The following is a 22,465-nucleotide window of genomic DNA, read 5'->3' as shown; positions in this document are numbered from 1 at the left end:
TGTTTCCGCTTGCGTTGTTTCACACTGAGCAAAAATTGGATCCATCAGGGATGCTTTGTTACAGAACAGTAGCCCAAAAGTTTTCACACACAGGTGGCAGAAACTGATAGGGTTTTTCGAAGAACACACAAACTTCAGCCAGTTGTATGGAAACACTGAATGGAAAATACATGAGACTAATGATAATGGCTTGGCATTTTTTCGAGGACAGACGAAACAAAATCCTTTCACTTTTGCTGGCTGTGATACAGTCTCCCAGTGACAAACTTTTAATGGGACAGTTTATTAGCAGTTTCCATATAAAAAAGCTTAAGTAATTACTGACTGACCGGCACCAAAAGTTTTATTCAGCGTGCATTTAGTGTTTTGTTTTTTTCAATAGGTCGAGTGTGATCGTCCGAAAAGTGGGTGGAACCTTGAGAGCCTTACATTACTACAGTTCGGCGGGAAGTAAATAAAGTCACATCCTGTGGAGTATTATGTACAGGTAAATAAATTTTAAGAAGGAAGTAGAACTGTATTCGTAGTAGAGCTGAAGGACGGTCTCTCACCATCACGTCTGTCAGAAGGTATACGCCGTTAAGGAGACTGGAATTACGAAACTGAGAAAAAGCGTAGCCGATTGCTGTGCTAGTGATGTGCTATAGTTTCACTGATATTGTGGAATAAACTGCAGTATTTTAAAATACACGTTGTTTCAGGCGGAATAATATTACAGAGTAATTCGAATATACGTATCCATGTAACAAGTGTACAGTTGTTATTGATTACGGAGCTACAGCTAACAGAATGTAACCCAAATAAATACTCAAATAAGTTGCTAACCACAGTAAAATCATCACACCTCTGACTTCAATACATTTTCGAATTATCTTGACGTCGGTACGTGTAGTGAGATCGTCTTGACGTTCTTTTATTGGAGCAGTACTGTTTATAGCCCGAACGATCAATTTGTCCCGTATCCTTACTCTAGAGTTCGCCTTTCAACTATCCCTGCAGGCAAAAATCTATAGAGGTAGTCAGAGGACCGTGGTGGCCAAGGAACATAATCATTTCTGCAGAGCCATCTTCTGGGAAATGCTGAGTTCAGATGATGTCACACCTGACGACTGGAAAGTGCAGGGGGCCCGTCATGCTGGAAGAACGGACCCTTCCTTGAAGCCAAAGGAATCTCTTCGAATAACACTGGAAGCTCGTTTTCAAGGAAGTGTATAAAACGGATTACTGTAAGACTGTGCGATAACTCAGTAGACCCAATGAACCTACAGCCTATCATACCAAACCGCACCAAACATTTACAGAGAACCGTTCTTGAAAATGTGCTCCACAAAGGCATCGTAGGATTTCTTCAGACCACCGACGTGAATTACAAGTGTTGTGGATACCACACAGCTGAAAGTGATTGATCAGTAAACATTATTAATGGATTAATGGGATGTCTCAACGATCTGCAGTTATCCAAAGACGAAATGCAAGTGGACAACCGTCATCTCCATCTCGAAGATATTGAATTCACTGTAAATGAGAAATATAGAGACTGCGGATCCACAATATCCGCCGTATTCTTGTATGTGAAAAATAGAAACGTATTGAAATCCTGCATGTGCTCGTTGAAACTGCTTTCCACCAAATGGATGATGTCTTCTGTTTTATCCACACGTTTGCACGTTCAGATAGAATACGGTTGCTGGGCGCCGCACCAGTCTCACGTACTTCTGCGAAAATACGAGCACACTCTGGAAACTGGTATTCTTCGTCTAGAAAATGGTCTACCGTATTCTGTACAGGCAGCAGCAGCATTTCCATTACAAACCCTCTACACAAGTACAGGGTGTGGCACGGGAACTTCTTTCTTTAAAAAAATCATAAAACAGACAGTATTGCAGATATCAATTTAATTCCTTTTTCTGTACATAGAGGTATATTTTACGTTTTATTTCATTAGATTTTGATGAAGAGGTATTGAATGTGGCCTCTGTTCTGCTCCACACATTTGGAGAGTTGAAATCGGAAGTCTCACTTCACTTTGTTCAGCGTATCTCTGTCTACAGTGAGGTTACAAAAGTCGTGGGATAGCTCTTAATATCGTATCTGACCTCCTTTTGCCCAGCGTAGTGCAGCAACTCGACGTGGCATGGACTCAGCAAATCGTTGGAGGTCCCCTGTAGAAATACTGAACTATGCTGCCCCTTTACCAGTCATAATTGCGAGAATGTTGCCGGTGCAGGATTTTGTACACGAAATGATCTCTAGACTATGTCCCATAAATGTTCGATGAGGTTCATATCGGGCGATTTGGGAGGCCAAATCATTCGATCGAATTGTCCAGAATTTTCTTCAAACCAGTCGCGAACAGTTGGGGCTCAGTGATAAAATGACTCGTTTGGGAACATGAAGTCCGTCAGTGGCTGCAAAAGGACCGCAAGTAGCCGCTTAATCATTTCCAGTCAGCGGTCGATTCAGCTGAATCAGACGACCCAGTTCATTCCGTATAAACAAAGTTCACCATTATGGAGCCACCACCAGTTTGCACAGTGCCTTGCTGCAAATTGGATCAATTGTTTCGTGGCGTCTGTGCCACACTCGAACCCCACGATCAGCCCTTGTCAACTAAAATCGGGGCTTATGTGACCAGGCCAGGGTTTTCCAGTCGTCTAGGGTCCAACTGATACAGTCACGGGCCTGGGAGAAGCGCTGCAGGCGAGGTCGTGCTGTCAGCAAAAGCACTCGCGTCTGTGGTCTGCAGTGTCGTAACAGATACGTTCGTCTTACGTCCCGCATTGATTTCTGCGGTTATTTCACGCAGTGTTGCTTGTCTGTTAGCAGTGACAACTGTACGCAAACGCCGCTACCCGTGGTCATTAAGTGAAGGCCGTTGGCCACTGCGTTGTCCGTTGTGAAAGGTAATGTCAGAAATTTTGTATGCTTGGCGCATCCTTGACACAGTGGATCTCGGAATATTGAATTTCCTAACGATGTCCAAAATGGAATGTCCCATTCGTCTAGTTACAGCTACCATACCGCGTTCACTGTCTGTTAATTCCTGTCGTGCGGCCGTAATCACGCCGGAAACCTGTTCACATGAATCACCTGAACATAAGTCACAGCTCCATCAATGCACTACCCTCCATACCTAGTAACACGAACTACCGCCACCTTTGAATGTGCATATCGCTATTCCATGACTGCTGTCATCTCAGAGTATGTTGGCAATATCAGCACGAACATTGTTCTGCAGCTTGCCCAGAGTCGGTGGACGATTAGTTTACATCAGGGATTCAGGGCATCCCCATAAGAAAAAGTCACAGGGAGCTCAATCTCACGAGCGTGTTGGCCACTGAAGATCATCTACATCTACATCTACATTGATACTCCGCAAGCCACCCAACGGTGTGTGGCGGAGGGCACTTTACGTGCCACTGTCATTACCTCCCTTTCCTGTTCCAGTCGCGTATGGTTCGCGGGAAGAACGACTGTCTGAAAGCCTCCGTGCGCGCTCTAATCTCTCTAATTTTACATTCGTGATCTCCTCGGGAAGTATAAGTAGGGGGAAGCAATATATTCGATACCTCATCCAGAAACGCACCCTCTCGAAACCTGGCGAGCAAGCTACACCGCGATGCAGAGCGCCTCTCTTGCAGAGTCTGCCACTTGAGTTTATTAAACATCTCCGTAACGCTATCACGGTTACCAAATAACCCAGTGACGAAACGCGCCGCTCTTCTTTGGATCTTCTCTATCTCCTCCGTCAACCCGACCTGGTACGGATCCCACACTGATGAGCAATACTCAAGTATAGGTCGAACGAGTGTTTTGTAAGCCACCTCCTTTGTTGATGGACTACATTTTCTAAGCACTCTCCCAATGAATCTCAACCTGGTACCCGCCTTACCAACAATTAGTTTTATATGATCATTCCACTTCAAATCGTTCCGTACGCATACTCCCAGATATTTTACATAAGTAACTGCTACCAGTGTTTGTTCCGCTATCATATAATCATACAATAAAGGATCCTTCTTTCTATGTATTCGCAATACATTACATTTGTCTATGTTAAGGGTCAGTTGCCACTCCCTGCACCAAGTGCCTATCCGCTGCAGATCTTCCTGTATTTCGCTACAATTTTCTAATGCAGCAACTTCTCTGTATACTACAGCATCATCCGCGAAAAGCCGCATGGAACTTCCGACACTATCTACTAAGTCATTTATATATATTGTGAAAAGCAATGGTCCCATAACACTCCCCTGTGGGACGCCAGAGGTTACTTTAACGTCTGTAGACGTCTCTCCATTGATAACAACATGCTGTGTTCTGTTTGCTAAAAACTCTTCAATCCAGCCACACAGCTGGTCTGATATTCCGTAGGCTCTTACTTTGTTTATCAGGCGACAGTGCGGAACTGTATCGAACGCCTTCCGGAAGTCAAGAAAAATAGCATCTACCTGGGAGCCTGTATCTAATATTTTCTGGGTCTCATGAACAAATAAGGCGAGTTGGGTCTCACACGATCGCTGTTTCCGGAATCCATGTTGATTCCTACATAGTAGATTCTGGGTTTCCAGAAATGACATAATACGCGAGCAAAAAACATGTTCTAAAATTCTACAAGAGATCGACGTAAGAGATATAGGTCTATAGTTTTGCGCATCTGCTCGACGACCCTTCTTGAAGACTGGGACTATCTGTGCTCTTTTCCAATCATTTGGAACCCTCCGTTCCTCTAGAGACTTGCGGTACACGGCTGTTAGAAGGGGGGCAAGTTCTTTCGCGTACTCTGTGTAGAATCGAATTGGTATCCCGTCAGGTCCAGTGGACTTTCCTCTATTGAGTGATTCCAGTTGCTTTTCTATTCCTTGGACACTTATTTCGATGTCAGCCATTTTTTCGTTTGTGCGAGGATTTAGAGAAGGAACTGCAGTGCGGTCTTCCTCTGTGAAACAGCTTTGGAAAAAGGTGTTTAGTATTTCAGCTTTACGCGTGTCATCCTCTGTTTCAATGCCATCATCATCCCGTAGTGTCTGGATATGCTGTTTCGAGCCACTTACTGATTTAACGTAAGACCAGAACTTCCTAGGATTTTCTGTCAAGTCGGTACATAGAATTTTACTTTCGAATTCAATGAACGCTTCACGCATAGCCCTCCTTACGCTAACTTTGACATCGTTTAGCTTCAGTTTGTCTGAGAGGTTTTGGCTGCGTTTAAACTTGGAGTGGAGCTCTCTTTGCTTTCGCAGTAGTTTCCTAACTTTGTTGTTGTACCACGGTGGGTTTTTCCCGTCCCTCACAGTTTTACTCGGCACGTACCTGTCTAAAACGCATTTTACGATTGCCTTGAACTTTTTCCATAAACACTCAACATTGTCAGTGTCGGAACAGAAATTTTCGTTTTGATCTGTTAGGTAGTCTGAAATCTGCCTTCTATTACTCTTGCTAAACAGATAAACCTTCCTCCCTTTTTTTTATATTCCTATTAACTTCCATATTCAGGGATGCTGCAACGGCCTTATGATCACTGATTCCCTGTTCTGTACATACAGATTCGAAAAGTTCGGGTCTGTTTGTTGTCAGTAGGTCCAAGATGTTATCTCCACGAGTCGGTTCTCTGTTTAATTGCTCGAGGTAATTTTCGGATAGTGCACTCAGTATAATGTCACTCGATGCTCTGTCCCTACCACCCGTCCTAAACATCTGAGTGTCCCAGTCTATATCTGGTAAATTGAAATCTCCACCTAAGACTATAACATGCTGAGAAAATTTATGTGAAATGTATTCCAAATTTTCTCTCAGTTGTTCTGCCACTAATGCTGCTGAGTCGGGAGGTCGGTAAAAGGAGCCAATTATTAACCTAGTTCGGTTGTTTAGTGTAACCTCCACCCATAATAATTCACAGGAACTATCCACTTCTACTTCACTACAGGATAAACTACTACTAACAGCGATGAACACTCCACCACCGGTTGCATGCAATCTATCCTTTCTAAACACCGTGTGTACCTTTGTAAAAATTTCGGCAGAATTTATCTCTGGCTTAAGCCAGCTTTCTGTACCTATAACGATTTCAGCTTCGGTGCTTTCTATCAGCGCTTGAAGTTCCGGTACTTTACCAACGCAGCTTCGACAGTTGACAATTACAATACCGATTGCTGCTTGGTCCCCGCATGTCCTGACTTTGCCCCGCACCCGTTGAGGCTGTTGCCCTTTCTGTACTTGACCAAGGCCATCTAACCTAAAAAAACCGCCCAGCCCACGCCACACAACCCCTGCTACCCGTGTAGCCGCTTGTTGCGTGTAGTGGACTCCTGACCTATCCAGCGGAACCCGAAACCCCACCACCCTATGGCGCAAGTCAAGGAATCTGCAGCCCACACGGTCGCAGAACCGTCTCAGCCTCTGATTCAGACCCTCCACTCGGCTCTGTACCAAAGGTCCGCAGTCAGTCCTGTCGACGAAGCTGCAGATGGTGAGCTCTGCTTTCATCCCGCTAGCGAGACTGGCAGTCTTCACCAAATCAGATAGCCGCCGGAAGCCAGAGAGGATTTCCTCCGATCCATAGCGACACACATCATTGGTGCCGACATGAGCGACCACCTGCAGATGGGTGCACCCTGTACCCTTCATGGCATCCGGAAGGACCCTTTCCACATCTGGAATGACTCCCCCCGGTATGCACACGGAGTGCACATTGGTTTTCTTCCCCTCTCTTGCTGCCATTTCCCTAAGGGGCCCCATTACGCGCCTGACGTTGGAGCTCCCAACTACCAGTAAGCCCACCCTCTGCGACTGCCCGGATCTTGCAGACTGAGGGGCAACCTCTGGAACAGGACAAGCAGCCATGTCAGGCCGAAGATCAGTATCAGCCTGAGACAGAGCCTGAAACCGGTTCGTCAGACAAACTGGAGAGGCTTTCCGTTCAGCCCTCCGGAATGTCTTTCGCCCCCTGCCACACCTTGAAACGACCTCCCACTCTACCACAGGTGAGGGATCAGCCTCAATGCGGGCAGTATCCCGGGCAACCACAGTTGTAGTCCGATCAGGGGATGCGTGGGACGAGCTGGCCGTCCCCGACAAACCCCCATCCCGACCCCCACAGTGATGCCCATTGGCAACAGCCTCAAGCTGTGTGACCGAAGCCAACACTGCCTGAAGCTGGGAGCGAAGGGATGCCAACTCAGCCTGCATCCGAACACAGCAGTTGCAGTCCCTATCCATGCTAAAAACTGTTTTGCTAAGAACGTCTGAACTAATCTACAGAGAGCGCAAACAAATCGACAAAATTTAAACGGTTATTAAAATACAAGATTGCCTAGTAAATGCAGTAATGCTGCTACTTGCGCACTGCTGACACTGCTCGGCGGCGGAAGGAGACTAAGCGAAATTACACTATTCAGGTACTAAAACACGATGCTACACTCTCAAATACTATAATACGCCCAAAATTTATGAATTAAACAATGCAAGAACCAAAAACACGCAAAGAAATTAAGAGTTAAACTATGTAACAAATGAGTGAGCTAGGAGTATACGACTTGCTGCTCAGCTGCTTATCCAACGGCGGCAGGGAGCACACTGACTGCGACCAACCGACACTGGCCGTTCAAAACAAAACAGTAGACAAACGACTACGCGAATTTACACTATTCAGGTACTAAAACGCGATGCTACAACTCTCAAATACTATAATACGCTCGAAATTTATGAATTAAACAATGCAAGTACCAAAAACACGCAAAGAAATTAAGAATTAAACTATGTAACAAATGAGTGAGCTAGGAGTATACGACTTGCTGCTGCAGCTGCTTATCCAACGGCGGCAGGGAGCACACTCCCTCAAAGAGATGAGATGGTCGATGAACTGTTCGCGCAAGAGAGCCATTAACCTTCGTGGTGCGTGAGCCCTGGTGCCGTCTTGTTGGAACCAGATATTCCCCGGGTCTATTTCTTCAAGTTCTTCAAGAAAGATCGCCTCAGTTATCAGGAAATAATGCTCATAAGTGACCGTACTGCCCTATCGTTCTCTTCGAAAAACCATGGACCATTAATGTCAGTTTTGGATAATGCACAAGAAGCAGTCGCACTTTCTGTATGCAGGAGCAGATTATGAAGTTCTCGGGGACTCGTGCCACTCCAATATCGCATGTGGTGGTTACTGACGCATCCAGAGAAATGAAAATATGCCTCGCCTCTGAAGAACGCAAGGGCGTCATGAGGCAGGTTTTCGATCAAGGCTTGTCATGCATTTTTTCGTGTATGCACCACTTCCAGTTTGTATGGATGAAATTTCAAGTCTTCATAAAGAATTCGTATCACTGTGCAATCGGAGGTTGCAAGAGGAGGCGATGTTTGCGTGCGGATCGCTGGAGGGAATTCAGCATCGCCAGCCTTACTTTTTCGATGTTCCTGGTGTCCTGATGGTTCTTGAAGGTTTCCTTTTTCTGCCGCGCGGTCTGGGGCGCCTTGTCACGGTCCGCGAGGCTGCCCCCGTCGGAGGTTCGAGTCCTCCCTCAGGCATGGGTGTGTGGGTTGTCCTTAGCGTAAGTTAGTTTAACGTTAGTTTAATTAGTGTTTAAGCTTAGGGACCGATACCCTCCGCAGTTTGGTCCCATAAGAAATGGTTCAAATGGCTCTGCGCACTACGCATAACAAGTGATTTTCGATCAGAAAATTGACCTGCAAGCGCGATATTAAACTGTTCCCCGAATGCACGTTGGGCTGCGATGATCGAACGACCAATCCCCGAGTATATCGCCAATGCGAACGCTCATTCCTCTCTCGTCCACTGCATGATCACTACTAAACCAACCTTAAAAAAAGTTAGGTTCTGCCGTTTCGAATGTGCTCAGCCTCACACAACAATGAATAACGGCTGCTGTGTGAAGCGCGTTTCAAATAAGGAAGTATACGTGTGACAGTGTTACAACGATCCTGTAGAATTGGCCAACAAATCACAATCTCGGCTGAAGATCTCAACGATGTAAACTCTAGCACAACTTCACAAGTTTCACTTCAAAACGAAAATGTCAGTCGTTGGATAAACCCATAGAAACTGGGGTACCAACACGCAGAATGGAAACTTACCTCTGTAACCAGTTGTATCTCTGTAAGCAATAAAAACTGCGCACATGGTATATTTAAATTAGTCTACGCTACCACCTGTTAAAATATCTACTGTTCCTCCTGAAACACCTTGTGTAAACCACTACGAGACATACAATTTTCATAGGAGTATACGCTGTAATTGAACGTTAGTCTGCGAGCAGCACATGTACTGTGCCGTCGCTTTCCGACTGTTGGGGTCGTCCCTGTTGGAAATCTCATACGAGCTGCCGCCGCTTTTCGGTGTAACATCGACTCCATCAGGCTCAGTCCTGCAGCCTGGTTGTCTTCGTACAGCATAGTTCACATAAAAGTAATTTTCTGAGTCAGGCTGAGTTGCATTCTACTTAATTATAAAGAAAGGTTTGCCTGATGCTGAATTCTGTTGTGGTAGTGGCGCCGTAGTAAACCCACGTACTCCTACAGTAGAATAATATATCCAGCTTAGCAATGACTGACTGCTGCTGCCCTCGGCTCAGTTCTTGCATATTCCATCACTGTCGCCTAAAATCTAATTTTTCAGTTTTTATTTCAAATTCTTGTTTCAAAATGTGATAGATTCTTTATCGATGAAACTTTCCAGTAACTGTCATGTAAAGGCGTTTCTTCGTATTGAGGCTTTTTGCTTATGGAGTATATCACGTTTTGGCCCTTAAGAGCATGTTAGTCTTGCAGGCTACTGTTTACCATATCCGGCCCGTAACATAACTCACTGAGCGTAGACTCTGTGCAGTTGATAGCTGTACCTGCTAAACCAGGCGCTCTCTATGCATGAGAAACACCTTCGAACGTTTATTTCATTTTTTATAGCTGCGGGTAATGCCCCCTACAACTGATCAGAAAATGAGACAAGATTAAACTGAACTTACTTCATGTATGGGAAGTGATCATACTAAAGTTTTTGCTATTTTATATGAACACTTTCTTATTATGAATACAATGACATTTAACATTGTGTAATTCAAATTTAAGCTGCTATTATAATTAATCAAATTAGAGAACCAAGCCCGCAAAAAAGGTGAAGCTGTCATCGACCCGAAGGTTGGTTTGAACTGTACAAGGGCATTGCTAGTGATGGTTTGACGTTGCCTTCGTTCGACCTTTGAATGGACTTATTCAGTCAGTTATGGAAGGACCAACAGTTTAACATCGAAGCACGGTGAAACTCTACACTTCTCAGATTAACAAATGTTGCCAGAGGTGAGAGAAGCTATTGGTGACAGATGAAAATCTTTGGACTGATACGGAATCGAACTCGAACCCTTGAACCCGTAGTGGGGCACTTATCAAGTACAACATTCTCATTAAAATCATTTTTTCAAAGTCGAGTAGAATTGTTAACGAATCCGCAATTGTTCTCACGTGAGACACAGAGACAATGAAAGATATACAGGGTGCCCATAACCAGTATCAAAACGTTGAAGAAATAGAACCACTTCTCAGAATGACGTCAGATTTGAACGGCATATTATTGACAAGTAGGTGGCGCTGTAAAAGTCAGAATATGCACTCCAACAAACGCTCGAGACAGGGGTGTTCCTCAGTTTGCGTCCGAAACGCCGAACACAGCTACCTCAGCGAAGGATCGCCGTCCGCTGGCTGGTAAAGCTCTTTTACAAGAACAGTGACTGTGCGCTAGTAGCCCAGCAGGAGTTCCGGGCACTCAAAGGGTATGAAAAAAGACATTGGACCGATGTCTGCCAAGGGACTGGAGAAAATAATTGAAAAATTCGAAAAGAATGGTTCGTTTGGAGTGCAGTGCGCTAGAGGAAGGAAAACAGTTGGTCCGACGTCAATATAAGATACGGCCACAGCATTGCAAGGGGGGCGAGCAATGGTGTGCAACATGCAGCGGACTTCGAATTGCCCGTACGTTGGACATGCCTGTGAGCGCACTGCATAAAATCCTACGAAACATTCTACATTTGTATCGATACAAAATAACCAATGTTCAGGAGTTGCTTCCTGCTGATCTGCCAGCAAGACAAACGTTCGTTCTGGAGTTTCTTGCTCGCATGGAAGTGGCAAGAATGGCCCTGGAATATTTTTGTGGGCAGACTAAGCCCTATTTCATATCCAAGGACATGCAGATCTGCAGAATATGTCCAATGGAAAATACGCACACCCATCAAACGGTACCACTTCATTCTGCAAAGGTGACTTAGTGGTGCGATTTGACAGCATCGTTTATCTTAAGGACGTATTTTTTCTAGCAGATGAATCCAGCGGGCCCTGTTACCTGAGCAGATAAGTCCAGAGGGTCCTGTTACCTGTACCGTCACTGGTAAACACGATGAGAGTCTTTTGTGCGCCAACATCATTTCAACCTTCAACAGCGTGAATGTGTGGGTAGGATTATTTTTATGCGAGATGGCACTCTTTTGCACATTGACTGCCAGTGAAGCGGCTGCTGCAAATACATTTTGGAAATTTTAGACGAGCTATTATTTCCGTACAGCCAAGGCTTCCAAATCATCTGATCTTAATCAAAAATGGTTCAAATGGCTCTGAGCACTATGGGACTTAACTTATGAGGTCATCAGTCCCCTAGAACTTAGAACTACTTAAACCTATCTAACCTAAGGACATCACACACATCCATGCCCAAGGCAGGATTCGAACCTGCGACCGTAGCGGTCGCGCGGTTCCAGACTGAAGCGCCTAGAACCGCTCGGTCACACTGCCCGGCTCCGATCTGTTCCTCGCTTTCAAGTTGTAACAGAAAACGATGGACAGCATAATGAAAATGTCTTGCGCCAGTCTCACGACCATTAGAAATCGATGCCATTTTGCTTTTTATGCGGATTTTGGCCCCATGACAGTTCAAAATCGAGGCAAGATTGCATTTTATGCCGTTTTTGGGTTTAGGACAGCTAAAAACCGATTTTTCCCATACGATGTGGTATAACCATGCCGTGGTGGAAGATCTTATCTAACTAACGGTTGACTGCCGAACTTGTGCAGTCATGCACATTGAACAGTATAGATGGTGTAATGTGCAACTAAACCGTAGCCGTTGTATTGCAATTCATGTCATTTGCAGACGACCCCATTTACGTAAAGACGCTTACAGTGCCGTATATTGGTAAAATTTTTGTTGAATTGTTTTTGTTCCATCACGTTTCCTCTTGCGTGGGATAAACTGTTCAAAGTTGGCGTCATTCTGAGGAGTAGTTCTCTTTTTACAGCGTTTTGAAACTGGATCTTTTAATTATGTACACCCTATATATTTTATAAATAAAAATCTGTCGACTGTGGGCATTTCGGTTTTTCAACCTTTTATTTCCGATATGTATTTCAGTGGGAAAGCTTCATCGCCAGGATTTCCAAGGTTTATATATGCCTATCCTCTCAGTGGTTACATAGGATGCTTATGTTAACTGTTTCCATACGTTTATCGACGAAATATGTGTAACGAAAACCTAAAGACTTAGATGAATTCGCCTTGGGCCATCAATGAAGCAGATTCTCACAGTATGCAGAACTTCAGGTTCGTCAGCTTCGACGGATCTTAGCGGAAAGTTTCATGTAAATTTCAGCGAAGAAACTTTCGCTCTGAAATGCATATCCTCTGCATTTTCGACGTTGTTTGTTATACTAAACACACTCAACGAAAAATGCACGATGTCCCCCTTTGTCTGCACAGTAATCGCGCAATTCGAAGATGGTATTAACTATATGGTCGTGCGGTAACGTTCTCGCTTCCCACGCCCGGGTTCCCGGGTTCGATTCTCGGCGGGGTCAGGGATTTTCTCTGCCTCGTGATGCCTGGGTGTTGTGTGCTGTCCTTAGGTTAGTTAGGTTTAAGTAGTTCTAAGTTCTAGGGGACTGATGACCATAGATGTTAAGTCCCATAGTGCTCAGAGCCATTTGAACCATATTAACTATAACAGGTATTTCGTTTTGTTGGTTGCCATGTGGCCTGCTGTTGACCTGTTAATGTTGACAGTCTCCTTCCGCTTGAGACCACAATTAAGAATGCCGGGGATATAAAGTATGTCTGTGGGTAACCCAATTCCAAGTTCCTTTGAAGTCAGTATAGCTATTAATTACATGACTTTGATGATTCTAGCTGTGCCTGAACTGCAAACAGTCGATAGCAATCACAGTGGCGATTCTTTCACGGTTATAAAGCCATGTAAGCTGATTGTGGCTGTTATCCCTTCGTAACTAATTAATTAATTTCGATGAGATAAGGAATGCTCCTACCGTGACACATTACTGCGTCTGACACGGTAACAGCGCAAGTTGTTGCTTGCGGTATGCTACGTTGATCAACTCGTAACAAGAAGGTTCAGCACACCTGCAAGTCCTGTGATTCACCATTAAGAGGCCTGCTTACTTCGTTTCTTGTAAAGCGGTTTCGTTGTCCCGATTGGTGTTCTTCTCTGCCGCTCGTGGCTCCACTCGAGCATACAAGTACAATGAACTGTGAATGATGGAATGGCAAGCGGGAAGATTCAACACTACTTTAATGAACACCCCGAAATAATGGGATGCCACCTCGTTTTTTAATAGAAGAATCAAGGAAAAAACATCCTTTAGATCCAGTCTACTGGTAATACTGGAATGTAAGCTCGCGGATTCTTGTCACCAGATACCGAGCACCATTCCAAGAACAATGAATAACCCCCACACGAATTTAATGGCAGTTAGAAGTCGCACACGCGCAGATTCGGATACAACACGTTTTCCGGGGACTTTTAACTCAATAAATCACTTTTACGCGCAAACATATTCAGTCTGCTGCACTTACGTGGTGCCTCTCTAGAAACTAGTCCAAGACTGGGCAGTAAACGTTTCCCGAGGCTGAGTAGTTCTTTAACATAATTTGAACAATTTTAAACATTCAGTCGTAGTGAGTACACGTTGCCAGCCTGAATACTAATCGAAGGCTGCTCACTAAATTAGCCAGCACGGGGCGTACTACTCGTTGGTCGTTTAATTGTCCAGCGACTGAGAGTCGTAAATAAAATTCTAATTAAAATGTGATCTTGATGTTGGAGTTACTGAAATCATGGTTAGGTTGCTGTCGGTGCGCATAATGTCGAGACTCTAATTGGAGTCGTATATAAACACTTAAATAGTTAATGAAGTTATGCGTCTGCCGGCAAGCTTTTCAGGGTGAATCACCGTATTCTCTGTCTTCTCCAGTACGACACGGCTGCGGCTCACACCTCCCTTCCCACACACTGACCATCTGTCATTTAATGGGATGGAGATTTTTGGAAGGAGAAACAGCATTGGTCGTATATTTTTGTTTATTATCGCAAAATCGATTTTCGGTCACTTAGTGACCATCTTCAGTGCTGTAATTATAACTTAAATTAGTAAGCACATAGATCGCCGTAAGCTTATTGACACCAGTGCTTACTAATTTAAGTTATAATTACAGCACTGAAGATGGTCACTAAGTGACCGAAAATTGATTTTGCGATAATAAACAAAAATATTCGACCAATGCTGTTTCTCCTTCCAAGTATACCCATTATCTGGTCGTAGTGCACAGGACACTATGGAGTCGCCAATCAATAAGGGATGGAGATTGTTACCGAGCAGAGATGATTGCTGATATACAGCAACGTAAAGCGTCCTACACTGTATGATGAAATCTAAGTAATAGAACCGACTACGTTTTCCATCTACATCTACATGGACACTCTGCAAATCACAATTAAGTGAATGGCAGAGGGTTCATCGAACCAACTTCACAATTCTCTGTTACTCCAATCTCGTATAGCGCGCGGAAAGAACGAACACCTATGTTTTTCCGTACGAACTCTAAAATGGGTCAAATGGTGGTGGTGGTTAGCGTTTAACGTCCCGTCGACAACGAGGTCATTAGAGACGGACCGCAAGCTCGGGTTAGGGAAGGATTGGGAAGGAAATCGGCCGTGCCCTTTCAAAGGAACCATCCCGGCATTTGCCTGAAACGATTTAGGGAAATCACGGAAAACCTAAATCAGGATGGCCGGAGACGGGATTGAACCGTCGTCCTCCCGAATGCGAGTCCAGTGTGCTAACCACTGCGCCACCTCGCTCGGTGGGTCAAATGGCTCTGAGCACTATGGGACTTAACATCTGATGTCATCAGTCCCTTTGAATTTAGAACTACTTAAACGTAAGTAACGTAAGGATATCACACACATCCATGTCCGAGGCAGGATTCGAACCTGCGACCGTAGCGGTCGCGCGGTTCCAGACTGAAGCGCCTAGAACCGCTCGGCCACACCGGCCGGCGTACAAACTCTGATTTCCCTTATTTTAACATGGTGATTGTTTCTCCCTATGTAGGTTGGCGCCAACAGAAAGCGTTTCGCATTCGGAGGAGAAAGTTGGTGATTGGAGTTTCGTGAGAAGGTTCCCTCGGAACGAAAAACGCCTTTGTTTTTATGACGTCCACCTCTAATCCTGTATCATTTCAGTGACACACTCTCCCTCATTTCGCTATAATACAAAATGTGCTGCCCTTCTTTGAACTTTTTTCAATGTACTGGGTCAATCCTATCTGGTAAGGATCCCACACCGTGCAGCTGTATTCTAAAAGAGGGCGCCCAAGCGTAGTGTAGGTAGTCTCCTTAGTAGGTCTTGCTTGTTGTTCGAACGTACAGGTAACAAATCTAGCAGCCTGCATACGAATTACTTCGATGTGTTTCTTTAATCCGACCTGGTACGGATCCGAAACACTCGAGCAGTACTCAACAAATAATCGCACTAGCGTGCTAGACGCGGTCTCCTCTACAGATGAATTACACTTTCCTAACATTCTCCCAATGAAACAACGAAGGCGACCATTCGCCTCCCCTACTACGATCCGTACATGATCGTTCAATTTTTATATCTCTCTGTGACGTTACGCCCAGATATTTAAGCGAAGTGACTGTGTCAGGTATGACACTACTAATGCTGTATCTGAGCATCACTGGTTGGTTTTTCTTGATCACCCGCATTAATGTACGTTTTTATGCTTTAAAGCTAGCTGCCATTCAACTAAGTAATCTTGTATCTTCCGACCGTCACTCAAATTCGACATCTTCCCGACACCAGACCATAATCAGCGACTGCAGATGCTGCCCACTTTGTCCGCCAGATCATTTATGCTTACAGAAAATAACAGCGGTGCTATGACACTTACCTGGGGCACTCCTAACGATGCCGTTTAGAAAACATCGTTCTAGTGAAACACAACTAGCTCTTTACTCGCATAAAGCGTTGAGTGCTGTTGACAAGGGTTTTCAGATTGGTTCCGTATTTCTGGATTTCCGAACGACTTTTGACACTGTACCACACAAGCGGCTTGCAGTGAAATCGCGTGCTTATGGAATATCGTCTCAGTTATGTGACTGGATTTGTGATTTCCTGTCAGAGAGGTCACAGTTCGTAGTAATTGACGGAAAATCATCGAGTAAAACAGAAGTGATTTCTGGCGTTCCCCAAGGTAGTGTTATAGGTCCTTTGCTGTTCCCTATATATATAAACGATTTACGAGACAATCTGAGCAGCCGTCTTCCGTTATTGGCAGATGACGCTGTCGTTTATCGACTAAGAAAGTCATCAGAAGATCAAAACTAATTGCAAAACGATTTATAAAAGATATCTGCATGGTACGAAAATTGGAATTTGACGCTAAATAACGAGAAGTGTGAGTCATCCACATGAGTGCCAAAAGGAGTCCGTTAAACTTCGATTACACGATAAATCAGTCGAAACTAAAGACCATAAATTCAACTTAATACCTAGGAATTGCAATTACGAACAACTTAAATTGGAAGGAACACATAGAAAATGTTGTGGGGAAGGCTAACCAAAGAGTGCGTTCTTTTCGAGGTACACTGTTGAGAAAAATATAGAGAACTGTCATTTGAAGCTGGGTAGAGAACGATTCTACTACCTCCAACACACATTTCGCGGAAGAACGAAGAAGACAAGATATGAGAAATTAGGGCTGATACAGGGCAGTCGTTTTTCCCTCGCGTATCCTGTTCCGGAATGTCCTGACCTGATACTGTTATTAGGTTGATTATTTAATCCATCTCTACTATTAAAATTATTGGGATATTAATTTTGCAATAATTTAGCAATATAGTAACTTTGAGTACAAATAAATAATTAGCTTAGTAGGGGATAGTGCCCTCAACCTTCGGCATTCCCCTGGATCCAGCGCACGGGTACGGTGCACCTCTTGGGCACGAGTGTAACCCCGCCTCTGCTCACAGTTTTAAGTCTGCCAGTACCGCTCTTGTTCGAGACTGATTCAAATAAAAACCGTAATTGTTTATAATGAGGTAATACAGAAAAATTACAGGTACAGTAGAACTCCAGTTATCCGTACGACTCGGGACTGTACCCGTTCCGGATAGTCAAATATCCGGATAATTGAATAAATCGTGAAAACATATCATTTGTTTTTTTAAAAAAAAAAGCTAAATTTATGTTTACATTCTACTATGTAGTGTTATCGCCTACCACGCGAATGGGCCCGGGTTCGATTAACGGCGGGGGACTGGGTGTTGTGTGTCATTCATCGTCGTTTTCATCATAATTGACTTGCAAGTCGCCGACGTGGCGTCAACTAAAAAGGACTTGCAATACGGCGGCCGATCTCCCCTGAATGGGTTTTCCCGGCCAACAACGCCGTACGATCATTTCCATTACTTTGACGACTACAATGTTGTTTAGATTTTGTACACTACTGTATTTACGTACAGTGTCAGTTCTTGGACATATTGCTCAGTGTCAGTTGTTTTGCTGTCTTTAATCGCATACGTGGAACCAAGTCTTGCATGCGCTTGACCGTGAAAATCTGTATATGGTCTCACTCAGGCTGCGGCACCATCCATGTTGGCGCAGTGTCAAGACAAGCAGACGCCTCACTAGCTGGTTCAGTAACAATGTCATCCTCCTGGCCTTCAGTTTCTTCTCTCACACTTTCAATGATTCCATTGTCTTTGAGATTTTGGAATTCAGGGTTCAAAGAATCACAAGCAAGCCATTCGCCCATGTCCTCTGCACTGCAGTCGAAATGTCCAGGAATTTCTTCCTCTTCCTTTTCACACTCCTTTTTTTTTTAATGTTAGTTTTTCTGTAACCCATCTTTGCTTGAAATGCCTTTCAAAATGTTCCAAGCTCTTTTTAATGTAGTTATCTTCACCACATTCCACGCTTCCGCCACCATGTAAGAGCAGTCCTTTAAATTCAGTTTTTGGTGATGAGCAACAATGCCTTCTTCATTTTTATCTTCCATCAAATGCTTCCTCAACAGTTGTTTTCTGTAATGTCGCTATATAGTTCCGATAACCGATTCGTCCTTTGGCTTTAGCAAACTCGTGAAGTTTGGCGGTAGGAAGAGTGTTCTAAAACAGACGTCTTCTCTACCAAGAAGGCTTTCTGTGTGGTGGCGGTTGGATTGTCCACCTTACTGCCTTCTTTTAAATGGCCTTTTTTTTACCCCAGGTATGAAAAACGATTCGTACAGTTCGCAAAACAAATTAGGAGTCATCCATGCCTTTGGCCGATTCTTGTAAAAAGTAGGAAGTTTTTTCATGTTTTTGAAAGCCCGGGGTTTTTCGATTTTCCTAGTAACAGAAGGGATATTGTGTGGTTTCCTGCAGAGTTAGCATAGTTCAGCACTGTAACACGGTCTTTACTAACCTTATGGCCATCAGCACAAATTTCCCCTGTAGTAGCCAAAGTGGTTTCAGGCAATCTTTACAAATACAGACTGTCTCATCTGCGTTGTACAAAAATTTATGGTCATAAGATTGTTTCAATTTTTAATTTTCCAATAAAATTTTCTGCTGATTTTAGATTAGTTTTTCACTCTTAAATCCAACTCACGAATATCATGCCTTGCCTTGAAATTCCGCATCCAGCCATTGCTCCCTTTAAATGAAGACAAACTGTCGATTTTCTCGGCTAAAAGCTTTAATTTTTTGTAAGCAATACCCCCTGAAAGAAGGTTTCCCAATGCTTGCTGCTGCAAAAACCACTTAAATGCGGCCGGCCTCTTCAAGCTCTTTGTTTTCTGCTGTTGTCATCGCTTTCCTCAACGAACTCCCATCTTCATTCTCAAGGAGAGACGAGAAGTTTAAAATGGAGGATTTGTTTCTTTATGTCTGAAACAGTTGATTTTTCCACGCTAAACGTCTCAGCTAACTGCGTACCACTCACGCCATTGTTTAATTCTTTAAGGACTTTTACTTTGTCCGCCAAAGATAAGACAGCACGCTTCCTTTTAGAAGACATATGCCGCACAGTACATTAAAACACAAGTACAAAACAAAACAAAAGACGCGGGACACCGAACGTATAGCGACAAATCATTGTACACGAGGTCACGATGTAGACTGATGTAGGTCCACTGAATGAATGACGAGCACCACGAACGCAACACTTTGCGTATCGCGCGTACAACAATGCGCATACTGCGTTTATTGTTCACTGGAAGATTTTGTCTTTTAATACATTCGCTGCAGATTGATTTTAGAACGATCAAGAAACGTGCAGTGTACTGTATACTGTAAAAACGAGGGTTAGGATTTTTAGGTGCACTTTTCTTAGGATGAATTACAGCTGTTCGGAAGGATATCACAGTGTGAAAGTTTGTTTCTGGTTGAGAAATGAAGCATTTTTCACGCGCCTTTTTGCCTTTTGTGAGACATTTATTCCTGTATTTCCCCAACCATGCCCATAATCCCCCTTTCCCCCTTCATTCGTTTCAGCTTGCTGTGTTTCCTCAGCCTGCTGTCAACGTTGCCATACGCTCGTTTCCATTTTTTTTATCTCCCTCTTTCAATAAATGCCTTCGGAAGTTGAAAATACACCTGCAACAGTGGAAAATAATTGAACTGTGTGTTCGACAAAACCTCTTTCTCTCGCTTTACTGCTGAAAAATAGTTCGCAATAATGCAGTTGACAATGAGTGATTCTATCCCACCAGAACCAGTTGCCTGCTGTTCGTGAATGTGAGTTTGTTACTGCTAACTCTTTGTTAAATTACTAAACAAGTGTGCTACTAGATTTTACCATACTAAAGGTGCCTAGTGCCCGATTTACTGTTCTGGCTCAGGTAATCAAACACGATTTCATAGCCACTGATGGAACTGTTATACGATGTACCATTTGCGATTTCGTTAGACGAAAAATACCAGCGAGATCACATCAAACAACACGTTTCTACTCTATGCATCAAATGAATAAGACTCCATAAGCAAAGAAATCGCTGCAATCTCTCTTATGAAATGCGTTACAACAGAGTTCTTCAAAAAGCCAATATTTGAAGGAATTAAACATTGATCTTTGTGCAGCTCTTACACAAACAGGAATTCCTCTCAATAAGGTGGACTATGCAGTCTTCAAGGGATGTCTTGAAAAATACACAAAGATGTCAGTGCCAGATGAGAGTACTTTAAGAAAAAGCTACATGTGGCGTGTTTACCAAGAAACCGCACAAAATAAAGTGTTTCATTGCGATGTGAGGATCATTTTGGATGAAACCATAGTCTCAATGGAACGGTATGTTTTGAACATTTTAGTTTTTCCCTTAATAGGGAAGAAAGTTATCCGCCCGTGGTGGCCGAGCGGTTCTGGGCGCTACAGTCTGGAACCGCGCGACACTACGGTCGCAGGTTCGAATCCTGACTCGGGAATGGGTGTGTGTGATGTCCTTCGGTTAGTTAGGTTTAAGTAGTTCTAAGTTCTAGGGGACTGATGACCTCAGAAGTTAAGTCCCATAGTGCTCAGAGCCATTTTTTTTAACAAAGTTAAGTCTATGTTGTTAAAAACGTATGAGATGCAGAAAGCCAATGCCCGTACAGTAAAGCTATCAGTTATGGAAATCCGTCAAAAAATCTGGCGTACCAGTTTCGAGTTTGAAAAACTTCTTCTTGTGGTTACAGACCAGGGTCCATACATACACTCCTGGAAATGGAAAAAAGAACACATTGACACCGGTGTGTCAGACCCACCGGCCGGCCGCGGTGGTCTCGCGGTTCTAGGCGCGCAGTCCGGAACCGTGCGACTGCTACGGTCGCAGGTTCGAATCCTGCCTCGGGCATGGATGTGTGTGATGTCCTTAGGTTAGTTAGGTTTAAGTAGTTCTAAGTTCTAGGGGACTGATGACCACAGCAGTTGAGTCCCATAGTGCTCAGAGCCATTTGAACCATTTTTTTTGTCAGACCCACCATACTTGCTCCGGACACTGCGAGAGGGCTGTACAAGCAATGATCACACGCACGGCACAGCGGACACACCAGGAACCGCGGTGTTGGCCGTCGAATGGCGCTAGCTGCGCAGCATTTGTGCACCGCCGCCGTCAGTGTCAGCCAGTTTGCCGTGGCATACGGAGCTCCATCGCAGTCTTTAACACTGGTAGCATGCCGCGACAGCGTGGACGTGAACCGTATGTGCAGTTGACGGACTTTGAGCGAGGGCGTATAGTGCGCATGCGGGAGGCCGGGTGGACGTACCGCCGAATTGCTCAACGCGTGGGGCGTGAGGTCTCCACAGTACATCGATGTTGTCGCCAGTGGTCGGCGGAAGGTGCACGTGCCCGTCGACCTGGGACCGGACCGCAGCGACGCACGGATGCAAGCCAAGACCGTAGGATCCTATGCAGTGCCGTAGGGGACCGCACCGCCACTTCCCAGCAAATTAGGGACACTGTTGCTCCTGGGGTATCGGCGAGGACCATTCGCAACCGTCTCCATGAAGCTGGGCTACGGTCCCGCACACCGTTAGGCCGTCTTCCGCTCACGCCCCAACATCGTGCAGCCCGCCTCCAGTGGTGTCGCGACAGGCGTGATTGGAGAGACGAATGGAGACGTGTCGTCTTCAGCGATGAGAGTCGCTTCTGCCTTGGTGCCAATGATGGTCGTATGCGTGTTTGGCGCCGTGCAGGTGAGCGCCACAATCAGGACTGCATACGACCGAGACACACAGGGCCAACACCCGGCATCATGGTGTGGGGAGCGATCTCCTACACTGGCCGTACACCACTGGTGATCGTCGAGGGGACACTGAATAGTGCACGGTACATCCAAACCGTCATCGAACCCATCGTCTACCATTCCTAGACCGGCAAGGGAACTTGCTGTTCCAACAGGACAATGCACGTCCGCATGTATCCCGTGCCACCCAACTTGCTCTAGGAGGTGTAAGTCAACTACCCTGGCCAGCAAGATCTCCGGATCTGTCCCCCATTGAGCATGTTTGGGACTGGATGAAGCGTCGTCTCACGCGGTCTGCACGTCCAGCACGAACGCTGGTCCAACTGAGGCGCCAGGTGGAAATGGCATGGCAAGCCGTTCCACAGGACTACATCCAGCATCTCTACGATCGTCTCCATGGGAGAATAGCAATTTGCATT

The sequence above is a fragment of the Schistocerca americana genome, chromosome 6, assembly GCF_021461395.2.
Source record: "Schistocerca americana isolate TAMUIC-IGC-003095 chromosome 6, iqSchAmer2.1, whole genome shotgun sequence".
NCBI lineage: Eukaryota > Metazoa > Arthropoda > Insecta > Orthoptera > Acrididae > Schistocerca > Schistocerca americana.
Note: the sequence above shows the minus strand (reverse complement) of the source record.